Source organism: Nicotiana tabacum, chromosome 5 (assembly GCF_000715075.1).
Source record: "Nicotiana tabacum cultivar K326 chromosome 5, ASM71507v2, whole genome shotgun sequence".
In the NCBI taxonomy this organism is placed as follows: domain Eukaryota; kingdom Viridiplantae; phylum Streptophyta; class Magnoliopsida; order Solanales; family Solanaceae; genus Nicotiana; species Nicotiana tabacum.
In genome coordinates this window covers 47,248,844-47,254,843 of record NC_134084.1, presented here as the reverse complement: position 1 = coordinate 47,254,843, position 6,000 = coordinate 47,248,844, and positions in this window count along the sequence as shown.

Sequence of the window (6,000 nt, the reverse complement as noted above, 5' to 3'; positions counted from 1 at the left end):
CAAAAACTTGAGGGTCGAATCAGCTCAAATCGAAACTCGATTAGGAGACTGAACCCAAAACAATTAACTAAATATGCCTAAGAGCAAACGCACAAGAGCCACTATCATAAGCACTAAAATCGAAGGTCGCACCGACCAAAAGCGTAACAGCCACTGTCGCCAGCACTAAAACCAAAGGTCGTATCGACCAAGCGTGTAAGAGCCTACGTGCCAGCTTAATGAGCCTTAGGGCCATACCACGAATCTAAGGATTCCTTCTAACTCAAAAACCAGTTCATCTGGCTAAAATCAAGGCAAAAAAATGTAGAAAAAATAAAACCGTGAGGCTTTCCTTTTATACATACATGCGAAAATATACAAGCTCCATTTGCAACATACTTCAAAAGTACTATATATAGAATCAGAAAAGGAAATCTACGCCCCCCTTGGGGGCTATGGCCCATCGGCCTCATCCTCGCTACCCTCGGTGTCGGACAGAAGTAACTTAGCACCACGTTCGTCCGCCTTCGTGCGCTTCACCTCTTTCGAGAAGTCAAAGCCCCTAGCATGGATCTCCTCGAAGGTTTCCCTTCGAGACTTACACCAAGTATATTCCTTGCTCTTGTCCTCGCAGTCAAGGGTCCTTCTCAGCCCAGCTTGAGCATCAGTAGCGTCCTTCAAATAAACCGCCACTTTCTGGTCAGCCCTAGTTTAGCTCATTACAGCTTCAGCCCGGGCATCCACAACCTCGCTCTTTATCTTCAAAAGCTAAGATTCGAGCTTTGTAATCATATCTGTTCGAACCAAACTATTATTACGAGCTAAGCGAAGTTGAACCTCAAGGGTAGAAGCTTTATCTAGAGCACCCTTCTCTGTCGAAGCCTGAGCGTCCGCCTGAGCCTTTAACTCATCATACTCGCGCTTGGCTCGGCCAACCCCGTCCCGAAGGTGCTCCAAGTCCCCCGTCTTTTTCTGTAACTGAAATAAACGAAACATTAGCCTCGGGAGCTGGAAGGAGGAACACACGCTCACTCGGAACAAAAACTACCTGCTCTGTCAAGTAGCTCTCATAATTCAAGCTCCGACTTGCCTCATACTGTAAGTGTGCCAACTCGACTTCCCTTTCATCACAAAGGAGCCTAAGGGATTTCTCCTCATCTAGAGATTTCCGTAGCCTATCCTCCTGGCGAAGCAGCTCGGACTTAAGCTTGTCGAAGGCCTGCAAAAGAAAACTCAATAAGGAAGGGAAGGCACGAAACTCGAAAGGCTTGTGCCAAAACTCACCACAGAGTGAAGTCATTGGGCTTCCTCGAAGGTCAAGCGCACATCTGCTAGCCTAGCTCCCTTAGCTTCGAAAGAGTCAACCCCGGTCGGGGCACGGTAGCTCAGTGCATATGATCTCGGGTTTCGAGTATCCCTCGAAGTGCCTTCGACAAAAAAAGAAGACGACAGCGGAGGAGAAACCGCCTTTCCAAAATTAGAAATCACAGGCACGGCAGGCTCAGTCAAAACTTCCACTTCAGGCCCCCGGTCTAGGTTCGCCTTGCTTTGAGCACCGTCGTCCTACAAAGGTATCTCTTGCTTATTGTTATCATACTTTAGCCCAGAAGATAACGGTCCTTCTCCATCTCCAAGGGGGCACGACCTCACCTCAGAAGGCTCCCCGATGCCTGCAATAACAGGGTTAGTGCGCAGAAAAAGAAAATGTTTTTCCAATTAAAAGAAGGGAAGGGAACAGATCGCACAGCGCATACTGTGATGTTTTGCTTCCCATCTGCCCCTAGACAAAGCTCGTCACTTACGCTCACCGCAGGTAGAGTGGGTCGCCAACTCCCGAGCCCAATCTGGCAGATCAGGGACCTCGCACGACATCCATGAAATTGCTACAGAAGAGGAAAAGAAGGCACATTTACAGAACACTACTTCACCATAATTAGAAAGCTGCGAAGGCACGAGTGTACCATTTATGTGTATAATTCCATTCCTCAGGGAATGGCATAAACTCCACGGGGATAATATCAATAGTCCGTGCTCGGACGAATTGGCTCATCCACTCCCGATCTCCGTCTTCTTCATTATCAAAAACAAAAGGCGTGGTCGACCGGCATCGTAAGGTTAGCAGACCTCGATGATGAAAAGGCCGGTATAGCCTGATAAGATGACTGAGCGTGAATTCAAGCCCTGCAATCTTCGCAAAGAACCTCATCATCAACACTATCCGCAAAAATGACCGGTGAATTTGCGCCAAGGTAACCCGATACTTTAAACAGAAGTTGAGCACAACCCTATCAAGAGGGCTAAGTGTAAAAGGATACGTGTACACATTCAAAAACCCCTCGGCACGGTCCGTGATGCTCTCTTCTAGGGAAGGTATCTGCAGTACTACCTTTCCCCCCTCTTGATCCTAATCATCGGGGTACTTTTCTGACAAAAAGTCTCCTATTGAAGCAAAATGCCCGAGTCAGGCCCGCTTAGCATCAGCGGCGCTACGCCAACAAGGCAAGAACCGGGGGCGGAACTCTCTCCTCCCTGCCGAACGGATCCTGATATAGCAGTAATGACTGAAGCAAAATTAGAGAACTGGAGTTGGAATTTAGGCAAGAGCGTTAATACTGAAATAATGAAAGGCCTGATGGAGGAAAAAAGGGTAACTACTCAGAATGGTGGAATCTCCAAAGGGGCGAAAACAACCATATGTATGGAAAAAGTGGCGATGATCCGCTGTCTTAGAGGCGGATTAAAATGCTGGACGAAATCACTTTGGGAAGATGTGCTGGTGGGATCGCCTCAGTCACTTTGCAGCTATGTCGTCCATTTGACGAACATCGTGTGACATTTTAGGGTCGGAGACCCCCGCACCAAATAAGTCCTGAGATGGTACCCGATCTCGAGGACCTCCATCAAAAAGAATTTAGGCTCCAGGAAGCCATTGATATCACTGCAAGTCCCGAGATGGTACCCAATCTCGAGGACCTCCATCAAAAAGAAGTTAGGCTCTAGGAAGCCATTGGCATCACTGCAAGTCCCGAGATGGTACCCGATCTCGAGGACCTCTATCAAAAAGAAGTTAGGCTCTAGGAAGCCATTGGCATCACTGCAAGTCCCGAGATGGTACCCGATCTCGAGGACCTCCACCAAAAAGAAGAAAGGCTCCATGAAGCCATTAATATCACTACAAGTCCTGAGATGGTACCCAATCTCAAGGACCTCCATCCAAAGGAAGATAGGCTCTAGAAAGCCATTGCCACCATTGCAAGTTCTGAGATGGTACCCTATCTCGAGGACCTCTCTCAAGAAGAAATTGAGCTCTAAAAGGAGCCACTTGTATATAAGCTTAACCTCGGGGTGGCATCCTACTCCGAGAATTTCCGCTATTGCGAGTACGGATCGTCTACCCGATTCTCCGGACCTCGAACTGCCTAAGCTCGAGTCAACTCCTGCTCAAAAGCTACCGATAAAGCCTTAGGGCTATCTTTCGTCTTCATATCAAGCTATCTCTATTCTCAGACACTCGAGCAAACTCCCCCTCGAGGGGTGTCACGGGATCTAAAAGAGCTAAGTTTCGTTCCGAGAGTTCGAAGCCTTACTTTTATTCAACTCGGAGTCAGGGGTCCCCGATAACCCAAGCTTATCGATCCAACCCGGGTTTGGCTCAAGGGACGGTAAAAGATTCCACAGGGAATCGGGCTAACCGGTCAAGAGCCGGCGAGATACTTGTACCTAGGCTCAACATTCGTACCAACCAGTAGAGTCATGTATTCAGGATCTCCACAAATGCAAATAAAAGAAAACATAACATAAATCAAAGACAAAATTGGAGAAATATCTTTATATTCTTAAGCTCGTGATTACAAAAGCCCGCTAGGGGTCCTTACACAGAACAAAGAAGCAAAAAGGTGCATATACAATTAAAACCTTGAGCCTAGCCTATTCTCCAGGGAGCATCCTTGGCGGCAGTATCTTCGAGCGCCATCTCCTTGGGGGTCTTGTCTCGATCTTCCAAAATGGTATCTCCGATGGAGAAGATGAAGAAGAGGAAAGTGAAGAAGCAGAAAAGGATGAAAAAATGCCATAACCCACCAAAGAGCAAAGGCTTTCACCAAGCCAGGAAGATCACGACCCGGTAGAAGACTTGGCGGGCGTCGGCCTCACTTGCACGGCTACTTTGAGTCCATTTCTTGGGACATTGCACCGTGCAAGCTACTGGAAAGAGGCGCCACTTCACCCCACAGAAAGCAAAAAGGATGAAGTGCCACACCAGGCCGGGGTAGGAAGGTGAGCAACGGTGTATAGTTCGAACACCCTCGTGAGCAGCGGTGTAGAGTCCAAATATCTTCCCAAGTCGGAAGAAATCGGCCCCCTATCTCGTCATCTCGAGCCAACAACAACAACAAGACGATATAATCTCGCTCGGCAAGGAAAGTCCCAGGAAAAAGGTCATGGCGTGGCCGATGAGAATGCCACCATGTAACCTTAAGGCCGTGGGCCTCAAACATGGTAGATAACAATGGATGAGGATGGCAAGAAAAAAAGGATAGAAAGATATTGGAAGACACTTGAATAAAGAATTGGTTCCAGAAAGACCCCATTTATAGAGAGAGGGCAGAGTAATCAGCGGGCACAATCAATACTCTTTTGAAAAATGCAACCGACGATGCCATTAATATCCTTGAAAGACGTATCGGCGGGCGCAATTAATGCATTTTTGGAACTGAATCTGCTGCGATATTATCGCTTAGAAGAACGAGAATCGGCAGTGCATTGAAAGGCACTGAAAAGACAAGTCAACAGGATGCCTCGGTTGCCACAAAAGCCTATGTCATGAATATGACATCATCAGTATAACATTATCGCGAAAAATTCGGAAAGATGGTTATCAAGGTCGTTTCTCATCGTTCTACTCTAAGAAATGCGGGGACTATCTGTATACAATAAAATCGGAGGGTCCAATTTTCCATCGTTGCGATGTCTCGAAGGTTCGAACTCACGGTCGAGTTTCATCCCTCGAGGGCCATCGACGCTCGACCTCAGGGCAGTATGAGACCGACGATCACAGAAAGAAAGTGGGGAGTTCCCAAGGCGTGAAGCTAGAGCCGACAAAGTTTTTCAGGCTAGTCTAAGCCCGTATCATGTCATTAACTAGATGTCTCATCTCCATATATTTGTAATAAATGCACTTGTACTATGTTGGGATTCCCCCTCTTATATAAAAGGGATCCTTGTCATTTTGTAAACATTTGTTGCTCCAAACAAAATATGCAAGAACATTCTCTCTTCTCTCTAACATATTCTCTTGGTCTCATTACTTTATTTATTGCTCGTATTTATTGTGTTCTACTTAAAGTTCATCATTTATTGCTTGTTATTGGTCACATAGAGCCGTCATTGATTTATTTAGGCGAAATGGCTTCCTGACCACTTAAACTTGTAAGGCTTTTGAAAGCCGATACATAAACTTTGGACTTTCCCATTTGAACACTCAAACTCGTGAAACCCTTAACTAATAAACACATTTGACCCTTGACCTACGTGCGTGTATTACACATTCACAGACGTGTCCATCCAGTCAGCAAATGACCAATGAGATTGTTACACGTCAAGGGAAACAAACCCCATAGATGTGCTGGAATAAATTTATTAATTTCTACTTTTTTTCTATTTCCCTTATTTTCTTCTTTACCATAGCGGTGCAATTTTTACCTGATGGGGACGGAGCAAAACGACGTCACCAAAAACGATGACGCTGCCTGAATCGTTCAACATCTTTGCAAACTCCAAACCCTGTTCTTTGTTGCTACAAACTTCACTACAGATCTCAATGAATTTAGAGTACGAAATAGAGTTTATAGGCATATCTCTAAGTCTCAATTTCACTTTCTCCAACTGAGAAAACCTCAAAATTTTCCTAGCATCATTCACTGTAATTCTCCCTATCGTTTCCCTCGGAAAATTCGCCGTCTCCGTCATCAGAGCCGGTGGAGCTAGGCCTTCAAATCCAATCCTTTCTCCGGTAACATTCAT